Source organism: Phascolarctos cinereus, unplaced genomic scaffold (genome assembly GCF_003287225.1).
Source record: "Phascolarctos cinereus isolate Bilbo 61053 unplaced genomic scaffold, phaCin_HiC Scaffold_1;HRSCAF=81, whole genome shotgun sequence".
Classification (NCBI taxonomy): domain Eukaryota; kingdom Metazoa; phylum Chordata; class Mammalia; order Diprotodontia; family Phascolarctidae; genus Phascolarctos; species Phascolarctos cinereus.
Genome location: NW_027555514.1, coordinates 160,868,719 through 160,883,986, shown reverse-complemented (window position 1 = coordinate 160,883,986; position 15,268 = coordinate 160,868,719).

Here is a 15,268-nt window from a genome sequence, read left to right as displayed (position 1 = left end):
GGAAGGAAGGAAAAAAAGAAAGAAGGAAAAAAGAAAGAAGCTGAACATTGTATCATTATAAGGACTAAACTGGGCCCCAGGGAAGAGAGCAGAAAATACATTTTTTCTTTGCAGAGATAGGGGACAATGGGCATGAAACATTGCACATATCATACGACAATGTGTTAGGTTGGCTAAACATTTTTTTCTAATTCTTTGTCATGTCATTGGCCAGGGAGAAGGGGTATATTGAGAAGTAATTGTTATTGTTCATTCATTTCTGTTGTTTCTGATTCTTTGTGACTTCATTTGGGGTTTTCTTGGCAGAGATACTGGGGTGATTTGCCATTTCCTTCTCCAGCTCATTCTGCAGATGAGGAAATGGTGGCAAAAAGGGTTAAGTGACTTGCCCAAGGTCACAAGGCTAGTATCTGAGTTCAGATTTGAGCTCAGGTCTTCCTGATTTTAGGGAAGGAGGGAAAGAAGGAGAGAGAGAAAGAGAGCAAAGAGAGAGAGAGAGAGAGAGAGAGAGAGAGAGAGAGAGAGAGAGAGAGAGAGAGATCAACACGTGCGTGTTAACCTTTGGGGACTGGCCAATCATTCAGATTGTACTGGCCACATTGTTCCAATGCCAAACAAACTTTTGCCTAAAAGACTATTTTACTGAGAACAAGGCAAGTGCTCACACAAAGGTCAGAAGTGACACAAGGACACTCTCAAGGTCTCTCTGAAGAACTTTGGAATTGATTGTGAGACATGGGAGACACTGGCACAGGACCACCACTGTGGCATGCCCACATCAAAGAAGGCATCATGCTCTGTGAGCAAAGTAGAATTCTAGTAGCTCAAAAGAAACATGAGATGTGCAAATTTGGAGATATCTCTACTCCAAATGTTCATATAGGCTCTGTGTGCCCGACTTGCAGTAGAGCCATGTGAGTGCCTAGTGGTCTGATCAGCCACAGTCAGACACACTGTACCTTGGCCCCAATATAGTGATGTCATTTTGGTCCTCTTTGAGAATGAAGGACCACAACCAACCAGTACCCTCAATAAGTCCTAAGTAAAATACATAAGAATCTCATTTTTAAGAAAAAAGCATATATGTTAACTAGTAGAGATAACATGAGAATAAGAACGTCAGCTGAAAGGAACTTTTGAGATTATCTAGTTCAACCATACCCAGCTCTTTGCAGGGCCTTTCATTCCTTATACATTAGCTCAGATTTGTCTCTGATTTGTTGTCATCCAGCAGAGAACAGGACCCTGAGGGAAAGGGGTAAAATTAGACCAGGGGCTGGCAAGTAGGCAAAATTCCAGATCATGGAAGCTCTAGGTAAAGAAGTATAAATGGGGAGTCCTAAGCCAGCCAGGGGTCAGCAAGAAGCACAAGGGAGAAAGGAGACAGTAACTGAGGAAGGAGTGCCAAGCCAAGGCAAACTTTGCCTGTTTGAAGATTTTTCTTAGGGGTAACCCTCTCTGGATGCTTTGAATTTCAAATGACCTCTAACTACAAGAACAAACTTTCACAGGCTTTCTAATCTGGTGCCTTTTGGGGGCACTGAGAGGCCAAGCTCAAGGAACAAGGGCTAGGAAATGTCTCATGAGGGGACATTTGTTGGGAAGGAAACTCTAGCCAGAAATTTTTAAAAAGCAATTAAAAGCTCTTGTCAAAAAAAAAAAACATACACAGGGGCAGCTAGGTGGCACAGTGGATAGAGTACCAGTCCTGAAGTCTGGAAGACCTGAGTTCAAATCTGACCTCAGACACATAACACCCACTAACTGTGTGACTAACTGTGTGACTCTGGGCAAGTCACTTAACCCCAATTGCCTTCACTGACAGAAAAAAAAACCACATACACTTTACTGGTTTGACTCCATCTAAAAGAGTAACGTCATGAGATTAGAATGACAGGACCAGAATCATAGGACTTAAAGCCCAAAGGAACCTTAGAGATCATTTAATCCAGTGTTCTTTAACCTGGATTCCAATCTAGATAGGGAAAAAAATTACATTTTTATTTTTACCAGCTTCTAACTGAAATTGAGCATTTCCTTCAATTATGAACGTAAACCACAAACATTATTCTGAGGAGTCCATAGGCTTAAGCAGACTTCCAAGGTGGTCCATGATACCAAAAAAGTTAAGAATATTTAGTTCTTAATTTAGTACATCTCTGTCACTTAACAGATGAGCAAACCAAGAGATGCTAAACAACTTCCTCAAAGGCCATAAGGGTAGTAAGTAAGAAAGCTGAGATTGAACCTAAATCTAGGGCCTGTCTCCTTTTTCAGATTTTGACCTTATTCATTTTCATAGGACGATAAGATCAAAGGCCTAGAACTGAAAGGAACCTTGGAGACTAGCTAGTCCAACCCCATCATTTTATAGTGAGGATTTTGAGGTCCAAAGTCCAAAGGATTTGTCTAAATACATTTGTCTAAATACATTTTATTTTCAGCTGTGTCCTATACTTCATGACCCCATTTGGGGTTTTCTTGGTGACCTTAGACAAGTCATTCAAACTCTCCATGCCCCAGGCAACTCTTTGAGACAATGGGTTACAAGAACATTCTGATGTTGCATGTGTACAGGGAATTTCATCACCAAGGGCTCCAATATAAATGAAATCCCTGGTCTGGATAAAATGAAATTAAGTATCTCCCTGAGCCTCTCTATGACTTTTTCCATAAAGCAGGGTATACCTTGCAAAGCAGTGTCATCATGGGTAGAAAGCCAGACTTGCAGTCAAGAAGACCTGGGTTCCAGTTATGCCTCTAATTCTGGCAAGTCACAATTTCTCAACACCTCCAGGCAATTCTCCAAGACAATAAATTGTGGGAAAATTCCTGATCTGCATTGTTGATGCAAGTTGATGCAAGGAGTACCCATTTGGGTAAAATCACAGGTCTGGTTAAAAATAAATAAGCAAATGGAGATATACTGTATGTCAGAGCTTGCCTGGCCCAGAAACAAGAGCTGGAAATGGAGCCCACATTCCTCCAGCTGGAATACTTGCAATGCCTTCCATATTCTTCTTGGGTCTTCTTGTAGAGCTCGGGTCCCTAGATCTACCAAAGATTACCATGGGAACTAGGACACCTACTTTCTAAGTCCTGGATTTGCCTCTAGGCAAATCAATTAACTCTTTTCTCTACCTCAGTTTCTTCCTGTGTAAAATGAGGATAAAAGCAAAATCTACCTGAGTTGTTATGAAGCTGTAATGAGATAATGAGTGTGAAAATGCTTCGCCAACAATGAAGTACTGTACATATCTGTCAAAAAAGGGGGTTGAACCAGAAACATTCAAGATCCTTTCCAGGTCTAAATCTATGATTCTGTAATCTATACATGTGTAGTAGAGTAATGCAGTAGCACGTACGAGATCAGGGTCTGCTATCAGAAGGAAAGTCCTCAATGCCTCACTACTCACATATGCCACGTGAGCTGGTAAATGCTTTCTTTCCTCCCTTCAGGGTCTTCCATAGTTGGTTGTAATTTTAGTAGGTGGTCCAGAGCAGGAACTAGGTCTTCTGTCATATTTCTATAGGAGAGAGGAATAGCAAGATCGCAGTTACCATTCTAGAGAAGTGGAGAAGAAAATGGAAGTATACTATTTGGTATTAAATCCTGCTGGTTTTCAATTATTGGCATAGGTTTCCCTGTCTCTTTTAGCATTGGCTGATAAAAGACATTATGCCATCCTGGGTTCATGTCCTGCCTCTAACCTTGACTACTTGTTCGACCTTGAGTAGGTCATTTAGTTTTTCTAAAGCCTTATTTCCTCATCTGTAAAATGAGGGGTTGGGTCTAGATGAGCTCTAAAGTCCCTTCTAGATCGAAATCTATGATCTAATGATCCAGAGAACATGCCCTGAAAGCTTTAACCCTATCAGTTTTGTAACATCCATACTACATCCCAGGTTGTGTCAATAGTGAATATGTATGAGGTGTTCAAGGATACCTCTGATGTGAGGGCTTGCTGAGCCCTTTTCAAGGCTGCTCATCAAACTCTACTGTCTACCTGGCACTCAACTTTTACCTGTGGCTCTAAGAAGCTGTGGCATGTGCAGGGGTTGTAACCTAGTAAATCATCTTGGCAAACAGGCTAAACCAAGCTGAGGGTAACTGAGAGGCCTCAAACTGTTGCTGAGTTATGGGGATGTCTACCCCAAGCATGTGAAGACTTCACTAGCACAATGGACAGATGAGAACAGTTTGTCCAGTGGGCATGAAGGTGGCTGAAGCAGACACTGTGGAGTGCTTAGAGCTTGGTCAGACATCGAAGATGCCAAATGCCAAAGTCATCCACTGCATCCCAGGCCATCACCAGTCTGCCTCACTTAAATCCAATTCATGCATGAGTCAAGACATTACCCCATGATATCATTGGTTCTCTTTGAAAATGGAGGACAAACAAAAATAGAAGGGTGAATGCCTCACATGAACCAGCACCAGACATGATTCACTTTATGCCTCAACCACCTTCTTGCCATCTGCTTTGCTGCACACACCTTTTCTGCTCAGAACCATAATCAGATCAATACTGCCATTGTAACTTGAAATGATGTATCTATCAATCTAATCCCCTAAGGCTCTACTTACCATCCTTGTGACTTTTCAGGCCAAAACATTGCTTCCAGGCCACCATATGCATGCTTTCTCCCCTGATAGACCCTGCTCTCAAAGGCAGGGACTTACTCAGTTTTACATTAGTATTCCCAGAACTTAGAACAATGCTTGGAACATATTTACAGAATCACAGAGTTAGAAGAGACCTCAAAGGCCATCTGGCCCAACCCATACACAAAAGGAATCCCCATTATGGCATATCTGACAAATAAAAGAATGACAAAGTATTTACTAAATACTTACAATGTGCCAAGCATTCATGCTAAGCACTAGGGCAGGGGTGGGGCACATGTGGCCCTCAAGGTCCTCAAGTGTGACCCTTTGACCAAATCCAAGCTCTGAAGGTTCCCCACCCCTGCTCTAGGAATACACACACACAAAAGGAAAGATAGTCCAATGGCCTTTTTCTCAATCTTTACTATTGATCTCTCTGCAGGCTTTGACACTGTTGGTCACCATCTTCTCCTTAATACTCTCTTCTCTCTAGGTCTCTCCTGGTTCTTCTATTGCCTTTTTGACTGTTCGTTCTCAGTTTTCTCTGTTAGATCCTCATCTAGGTCAAGTCCGCTAACCATGAGTATCCCACAGGGCTCTTTCCTGGGCCCTCTTTTCTTCTCTAACTCTACTGTTTCACTTGGTAACCTCAACAGTTCCATTTCACCTTTGCAACATTTCTTAAATACAACTTCTTTCCTCCACTATTGTTACAATACTGATACAGGCTCTTATCAGCTAATCCTTTAACTATTACAATAGCCTTTCAGTTGGTCTCCCTACCAAAAGTCTCTCCCTGTTCCAATCCATCTTCCATTCATCCACCAAAGTGATTTTCCCAAGGTACAGGTTTGACTATGTCAACCTCACTCCATAAACTCCAGTGGCTCCTTGTCACCTCCAGGATCATGTGTAAAATTCTGTTTGGCATTCAAAGTCCTTCATACCCTAGCTCCCTTCTACCTTTCTGCTCTTGTTATACATTACTTCCTATCACATACTCTTCAGTCCAATGACATTGGCCTCCTGAGTATCTCATGAACAAGACTCTCCATCTCCCAGCTCCAGGAATTTTCTCTGGTTGTCCCCTGTGCCTGGAATGCTCTCCCTTCTCATCTCCACTTATTGGCTTCTTTTAAGTCCCAGCTAAAATCTTGGCTTCTACAAGAAGTCTTTCCAAGCCTCTCTTAATTCTAGTGCCTTTTCCCTCTATTTACTTCCTATTTATCCTACATATATATAGCTTATATCTACATATTTGTTTGTCTCTCCTATTAGATTGTGAGAGTCCTGAAGACAGGAACTATCTTTAACCTCTTTTTGTGTCCCCTCAAAAGGATTACATTCTAATAGCATTCTAATGCACAGTTGGTAGAGCACTCAGCTTGGAATATGAAAGAACTGAGTTGAAATTTGATCTCAGCACTTAATAGCTGTGTAACTCTGGGTAAGTCATTTAACCTCTGTCTCAATTTCCTCATCTGCAAAATGGGAATAAAAACAGCACCTACACCCTGACATTGTTATGAGGATAAAATGAGATAATATTTAGAAAATGCTTAGCATAGTACCTAGCACATAGTAAATGAATGTTAGCTATGATGATGTGATGATGGGGATGATAGTGATGTTAATGCCATGAATTCAAAGCCCTTCATCATGCCAGTTGCCCTCCTTTCTTTGTTTGCTAGTTTATCAAGTCTTTTTTTCTTAACACAATTTAAAAAAATTATTTATTCATTTATTTTTAGTTTTCAACATTCACTTCCATAAGATTTTGAATTTTAAATTTTCTCCCCCTCCTTCCCCTCCCCTCTCCCCAAGATTGGCATACAATCTGAAATAGGCTATACTTGTACATTTATATTAAACACATTTTCACTATCAATGTCTTTCTTAAACTGGTACCCAGAATTGAAGACAATGCTCCAGATGAGGTCTATTAGTACTTAATAAACGCTTTTTCATTCATTCATCTCTTCTTGCTGTGGACAGAATCAGCATTCTCCATGTTCTCATGACAGGAAGCTAGTGCACGTTAGCGCTCCCATTCTTGAGGGCAGCAGGGCAAGGGTGGCCCCTGGACATTCTTGAGGGTCATCAGGTCTCCTTTGATTAGCTGCCCGAACAGTTTCCTTCTCTTTGCAGCTGGGCCAGGAATTTTCATGCAAGCAGTCGCTGGACTGGCACCAACTTGGGTAAACTTCTGAACCTTTCATTGTTGAATTGTGTTTCAAGTAAATAAACACAAATAAAGAAAGATCCTTCTTTAGAAAATCAATGAGAATTTAGGGGAAAGGAAAGGAAGAAAGGGAAAAATCTCTGCTTGCAGAATCCACAAAAACTATCCAGAAGTCCATTATTTTCCTTTACTTGAAATTCAATTCAACAAATATTCATTAACCCTACCAAACATATTACTTGGTTTGATGTCAGGAAAACCTAGTTTCAAATCCTGTCTCTAACACTTAGTAGTGGTATGACCATGGGAAAGTTAATGAACTTCAGTTTCCTTACCTATAAAATGGAGATTCAAATACCTATACTTACATAAAAATTGGAAAAACTACAGTTGATGTGAATGAACAAATGAATGAATGAAAAAGTATTTGTTAAGCACTTACTATGTGCCAAGCATCGTACTAAGAACTGGGAATACTAAGAAAAAAGTGAGATTTGCCAGTCAAGAAGCTTTCATTCTAATGAAGAGTGATAGCATATAATAAGTTATGTGAAGTATAGTAAGTCATATGAGGCCTTCAGGGTAGAAATTTCAGAAATGAAAATGTTAAGTCCTTCAGGACGTGGTCTCTGGACTCAAGTGAGAGAATATATTTGTTTAAAAAAGCTTTGCAAATTTTGAAGGGCTCTATGAATTTCATTTACTACTATAGTAATAATTCTGACAAGGCTTGTACTGTCTGCCTTCTCAGGGGGCCCAAATTGCTAAAGACCCTAAGAACTGAATTCCTTCCCAGTTCAGAAAGAGAGGAAGCTGTGGGATTGGGAAGTTTTCTACTACAGCAACAATTTTTAAGTCTTTCAAGAAAAAGACATGAAGAGAAAGATTTGGAGATGGTAGTAGTAACATCAGCGGCAATGGCAGTATACAAAGGGTGCTTTCTTTGAATGAGACTGATTTTAAACCTAGCTTTAGCTAGAGCTGTTCCCCCTGCTTCGTCACTTGGCTTATTAAGAGGATTCAATGGGAATTATGAGTACTAGGAGAACCTGCTGGAAGAATGATAAATTTACTCTATTCTGTTTCTCCCTTCTATTTTTGCCTTATGCAATGGGTAGCATGGTTTATTACTGTTTTTGGCTATTCAAAATTTTCCTTACTGGGTTATTTGTATTTTTTAAACAATGGTTTACTAGATAAAAAATAATTGTAATTGTAAACCAAGCTGGAGTTTTTGCTATAGACAGAGGGGTGGGGACCTGTGGATAATTGATTTTGCTAAATTTAGCTAGCTGGGAGACCACCTCTCTGGTTTAGTAATCAATATAATACTTGGAGCTCAGTGTTTTATGAATTTTATCTATAATTTACATTTTTAAGCTTTCTAGCTTTGCAGAGAAAGGAAAGCACATATAACTAGGACCTTTGCCCTCAGCTAAAACACTCGGGAATGGGTCTTATTATCTCTACAAGGACAGATCGTTTTGTATCAAGGAACCTTGGGTTTCTCTCCACTCCCCAGGTAAGAAAAGGGGAGGGAGAGTAAAAATTTCAAAAGAAGGTCCTACCCTGAGTTATCTCCCACTGAGTGGAAATAGGCATGATCAATTCTGCCTACTCCAATGGAAGGGGGTTAAAACTAAAAAAGAGAATTGTACATGAAACAAGTTCTAATATGCATAGCTTGACTTTCTTTTCAAGTGATAAAACACTGAACATGGCACTTTCAAAGCTATTCTCATTCCTTCTGGCCTTGAGTGTATTATTGTTGTTATTTGGTTGTGTCTGATTTTTTGGGGTTTTTCTGGAGTGGTTTACCATTTCTTTCTATAGCTCACTTTACAGATGAGGTACTGAGGCAAACATTGTTAAGTGACTTACCCAGGGACACACAGCTAGTAAGTATCTGAGGCCAGATTTCAACTCATGAAAACAAGTCTTCCTGAATTCAGGTCTGACACACTAAACACTATGGTACCTCGTCGCCCTCACATTGCTAACTTGAAGGACATTTCTGAAAGTATTTGGGAGGAAGTACTGCAACAATACATTGCTGCATTCTGGTTGGGATTGTGGGATATCCTCACATTTGTAGGCATATTTAGATATGCAAATGAGTCCCCAAAATCTTATGACCAAATAGATACAAAAGTTAATTACTTTAGCAAGGAGTAGTGGAAAGGACCAGACTTGGAATTGGGTGAACTGGGCTGGAAAACCAGTAGAGTTGCTTGTTAGCTGCGAGACCTTGGACAAGTCACTTTTCTCTGAGCATCAGTTTCCTGACCCATACAAAAAAGGGGTTCTGACTAGAAGATTGAGACTACTTCTAAATCCTATTTTCCTTTGCTTGTACACAAGTATTATATAGTGTGGCCTTATCTTTATAAGATATTTGTATAGGGTAGTTAAGTTCTGCTCCTTCCCACATGGCAAGAAAGGGTTGCTGATAGATATTTGCAAAGTGTGGGGCACTCCCATGTTCTACTTCCTCCCCTAGACAAATTTTGTGCTTGAGGAAAGTACCATGAAACAACCCAGAGCACATGGCACAAAGTATGCCTCCCAACACTGTGGGAGCTGTCACATGAGGGGTAGATATGGGCAGTGGCATCAGCAAACTGGGGAAGAAATAACCAAGGGTATGGCTTCTGGTTCATCAGCTTATAACTTCCCATTTTGACTAATCAGGTTCTTGGCTTGCTGTTGAAGTACTACAAGGGTTATATCTTCTGAATTTTGGCATCATGGAATAAAGCTCTAGTTACCCAGGCCTACTTATAGCTCTGCTACTTCTCTTGACAACTCCTTCCCACCGCCACCACTAAGCCAGTCAGAAAAAGCATCCTCCAACACTCCTAAAGAGAGCTGAAAAAGAAGCCTCTCTTCTCTCCACTTTCCATAGATTTTGGGAGTGGCAGGAAGGGCAAACCTTGAGTGAGAGAGACACACTAATCCATTGGCAAGGGAGTGGTATTTTGGAAACAGGGTTTCAACTTATAAAGTCTTGCTGGAACTAGACAGTGTTTGCACAGGTGGGTATGGAAATGATAACTTCGTGAATCAGTGCAGCATTTCTGTAACTCATCTTCCCATAGAAAACATTCATTAAAGAGATCTCTCATGAACACAATTACAAAACACTTTTCACACAAATAAAGTCACATCTAAACATATTGCTCACGTGTAAGTCAACTCTAAATTAATTAATTAATTTATTTATTCAGTGCCATAATAATCAAGCTACCAAAAAATTATTTTATAGAGATAGAAAAATAATAACAACATTCATCCGGAAGAATAAAAGGTAAAGAATATCAAGGGAATCAATGAAAAAAATGTGAAGGAAGGTGGCCTAGTTGTATCACATCTCAAACTATATTACAAAGCAGTAATCATCAAAACAATCTGGTACTGAATAAGAAATAGAGTGGTGAATGGAATAGAATAGGTACACAATATAGAGTAGTAAATAACATAGCAATCTAGTATTTGATAAGTCCAAAGATGCAAGTGTTGGGGGCAAGAACTCATCATTTAACAAAAAATGTTGGGAAAACTGGAAATCAATTTGGCAGAAACTAGGTATAGATCAACATCTTGTATCATATAACAAGATAAGGTCAAAATGGGTACATAATTTAGATGTAAAGGGTAGTATCATAAGCAAATTAGGGGAGCATGGAATAGTTTACCTGTCAGATCTATGGAAAAACAAGATGTAAAATGAATAATTTTGATTACGTTAAATGTAAAAGGTTCTGCACGAACAAAACCAATGAGGCCAAGATTGGAAGGAAAGCAGGAAACTAGAAGGGGGGGGGATTTTACAGTAAGACTCTTTGATAAGTGTCTCATTTCTCAAATATATAGAAAACTGAGAAAATTTATAAGAAAACAAGTCATTTCCCAATTGATAAATGGTCAAAGGATATGAACAGGCAGTTTTCAGAAGAAGAAATCAAAGCTATCTATAGTCATATAAAAATGCTTTAAATCACTGTTGATTAGAGAAATGTAAATTAAAACAACTCTGAAATACCACCTCACACTTCATACCTATCAGATTGGCTAATATGACAGAAAAGGAAAGCAAGAAATGTTGGAGAAGAGATGGGAAAATGCGGACATTGTCGAATTCTGTGCCTTGTCATCTTCCTGCAACGCTACCCTGCTGCTCACTGCAGTTATGCTCTGTGACCTCTAGAGACCAAACCCAGCAGAAGCTAAATAATTCAACTTTGAAACTCTTGCTTCTGGAGGGCATGTTATCTTGATTGGTGAGGAGGGTACACTATATTTAGCCAACCCCATTCTCTAGACCAAACCATCCAGCATGCATATTTAGGGGTTAGAGTTAGGGTTAGGGTTTATTTAGGGTTAGGGTTAGGGTTAGCTTTAGGCTTTACATCCCATCCAGTCATTCTGTCCACACCTCCCTCTCCCTTCCCCTCCCCCCCCACTACCCACTCCATCCCACCTCTTGCTCTGAAAACAATAATCATATCAACACTATTCTGGCCTCTGAAAAGGCCTGTCAATCAATTCCCAATGGCTCCATTGTGAATTCTCAGTCTAAAACACCCTTTCCTACCTACCACTCCCCTATGAGTGTTATCTCCTCCTATTAGAATACAATCTCTTTGTATTTTTATCCCCAATACAAAGCACAGTGCCTGATATATAATATGTAGTTTAATAAATGCTTTTTCATTTTTTTATTGTACATATTATGCCACTCAACAAATGTTTGATCAATAACTTATGATCTGCATTGATGAAGGGAATGCTGACACCAAAGAGATTTTAGATACAATGAAAAACTGAAGTAGGGTGGGAAGAGAAAGAAAGAGCAAAAGAGAGGGAGGGAAGGAGAGAGAGAAAGAGAGAGAGAATTTTAGGGAAAAAACTCTTGACAGAGCTAAGATACAGAGATTCTCTTTCTAGTTTTAGGCTAGACTTTCTAGGGGAAAGGAAAAAACATGTTGGCAAGGCTCACCAAAGGTAATATAAATGAGGTTTGTGGGATAAATAATGTGAGTTCTGGATCTGCAGCAGAGCTGGCTGAGGTCCCTGGCAGCCCAGGAATTGGGTGAATATGTGGCTTGTATTCTGAATTCCCCAGAGTCCTTGGCAGTCTGGCCAGAGCTCTTTCCGTTGCACGACCAGTATCAGAGAGGAACCCAAGTCTCAGGAAGCCTAGACAGAGGATGAATCTCCCACCAAAGAAAAACGAGCAAACGTAGGTACACAGATATGGGCCCTGCCAACTTCCTGGGGATATGCTTTGATGGCGAGCCACCTAGACTCATGCTACTAGCAACTCCATAATGGCAGGCTTGGGAACCAAAAGTGCCGGAAAGGAAACAAGGAAATGACAGGTTAAATCACTTGGTATTCTCTACTGCCTACCAAATGCTAAAATGACAGGCCATAGACTCCTAACTTGCAGAGTGGGGTGTCTTTTTGTGAATTACTACTAATGCGTATTGGAAGGAAAGATTGGATTCTTTTCAGCCTGCCTTGGGGAGGAAAAGTGTGTATCTGGCATTTAGTGCATTCAGTAAGTGCTTAATAAATGCTCTGTCATCTATCTGTAATCATCTACCCATCTACCTGACACAATCAATTCCATTTCACAAATACCTTTTGTTTGCCCAACTAGATTATGTGGCATATACTGTTAACTGTTGCCTCAGAAAGGCAGCTCTGGTCTCACACAGATAAGGATCCATCTTAGATAATTTCAATAACAATTCAATAATAGTTTAGCTCCCATGTAGGGCTTAGGCCTTTGAATCATCTGAATACGGCTCTTTTCTAGCTATACTGTAGAGGTATCAAGTTGTTGTTCAAGCATTGGGCTAATAATAATCGTTTAAGGTTTAAGAGGCATGTAAAAAACACAGAGACCCATGTTCAAACCTAGTTGGTAAAGAAAGAGTTATAGACCACCTTCTTTTAAGTAGCTTTCCTTCTATCATAGGATCACTATCTACCAGGGTTCCAGTCCCCTCTTCCCATGTAGATTATGCTAGTTCTTTCCTTGAAAGGCAAGAAAGTTGTCCCCAAGACCTGATTGGTCCAAGAGGTTAAAGTGCAAAGTAGTTTTTATTGATAATAGCTTTTTAGTCATCTAAGGACATAAAAAGGGCCACCCATGGGGAAGTGAAGTCCTTCAGTTTTGGTAAAGGATATTCCAAGGCCATGTGAGTCACCATACCCTGCCCCGTTAACCAGATGAGTTTCTATATAGAGGTCTTGTTCCTGAGCTAAGTGCTCCTTGTTGAATATCCTTTCCATACTATGGCTAAGTAAACCTCCTTTCCCTTATCTGCTGGATGACCTATAAGTGTCTCACCCAATGTAAAGTAACAAGACCAGGCTTGAGTGAGGCTCATTCCTCCTGTCTTCTCCTAGGAATTTAGTCACAGCCTCCACAAAACTCACTAGTCAAGTCCCTACCTTATGCACTGCTATCATGGATCGTGGGGCCAGTCCATTGTCAATAGTCCTCCTTCATTCTGGGCTCTGAACTTTCTTGTTGGGGAACCCGTTGTCTCCATCTAGGATTTTAATGGCTACCACCATCTCTCAGCATGCTAGGTCCAGAAACTCATCAGCATTTACTCAGTAGCAGCTTTCTCTGCCATGGCTTCTTCTTGTCCCTTGTGACCACACAACACAGGAACTTGCCTGGTTCTTCCCAACCCCATTAAGTATTGGGGAAATGGCTATGAAAAATCCTTTTAATATGGGTATTCAGATTTTATGTGGCTGTGATAATAATGGTTTACATTTACACAACACTTTGCAGTTTAGAAAGCACTTGGGATCACTGAATTTTAAAATTGGAAGGGATCTTGGAGAGGATCTAATATTAATCAATCAACAAATAAGCATTTATTAGGTGCCTACTAAATCAATCAACAAGCATTGATTAAGTGCTTACTATGATAGGTGCCAAGTATAAAAATGCTATGTATGAAACAATCCCTACTTGTAATAGTCTTTATTATTGTTATTATTATCATTATTATTATTATTATTAATAATTATATAATAAAAACTTTTCCATAGCTTAAGGCTTGGAAAGCACTTTACACATACTACCTCATTGGATGGCTTCCATGCTGGCCTTGGAGGCAGGAAGACCTAGGTTCAAGCTTTATCTCTGACTCATACTGGTTGTGTGACCCTGGGCAAATCACTTTACCTCTCAGTGCTCTAGGCAACTTTCTACAAGTTGCAGAAAAGATGCCTACTTGTGTTAGTAGAGAGAGTTTCTTCAGAGGGGAGTTCCCTGCCAGTGAAATCATAAGACCAGTCCCTGTCCCTTTCTTATTTGATGCTCACAACAATCCTGTGAAGTAGATGCTATTAGTATCTCTATTTTATGGAGGAGGAAACAGACTAAGAAAGGTTCTATGACTGGCCCAGTATCACACAGCTATTAAGTGTGTGAAGTAGGAGTCAGACTCAGGTCTTCTTGATCCCCAAGTCCATTGCCCTGTCCACTGTGCCATCTGTCCAACTCCCCATCATTGTAAAAGTAAGGAAACTGAGGGGGCAGCTAGGTGGTGCAGTGGATAGAGCACCGGCCCTTAAGTCAGGAGGATCTGAGTTCAAATTAGGCCTCAGACCAAACACTTGACACTTACTGTGTGACCCTGGGCAAGTCACTTAACCCCAATTGCCTAAAAAAAATATAAAAAACCCCCCAAAAGTAAGGAAACTGAGAATGAGAGGTCAGGTATATTGTCCAAGGGAGAAAAAAACATGGTGCAGTGGAATGAGCACTGAATCTGGACAATGGGTACCTGGGTTCAAATCTCATCTCTGATGATTGCAACCTATGTGATCTTGGACAAAGTCAGAACTTTCCTGGACTGTAAAATAATTGTAAAATAAGCATGATGTGGCTCCTGAGGTCCCTTCCAGACTGCATCTATGATTCTAAGTGAAAGAGCTGAGATTCACTCATAGTAGGGAAAGCAAGTGCTATTACCTCTATTTTACAGATGTGGGGAAAGATTCTGTGTTTTGCCCCCAGCCATACCATTACAAAGTGTCAGAACCACGACTTTTACCCAAGCTCAGCCCATGAAATTGTGTAATCTAAAATTAGTTATACTTCTGCTCGTGTATGTGCTATAGAAAACAGGAATAATGATAAATTAATATTAGGAAGATCTCAGGGTGGATAAGGTAGAGGTTGAGCAGATGTGAGGGATGCTATGGACTCTCTCTTTCTGAAGTCAAAAGCAGGAATTTCCTTTTCTCATTGCTGTTTCCCAAGCGTATGTAAGGGCGGGACATAGAAAACTATCTCAGACAAAATGATCTCCAATCTCATACTGACATCTAAAGGTTTTTTGATCACAAGCACTTGGCCATGACTCAATCTCACCTCATAAAAATGTTTTGCCCACATTAAACATTGTCTCTCCCATGAAAATGTAAGCTCCCTGTAGGCA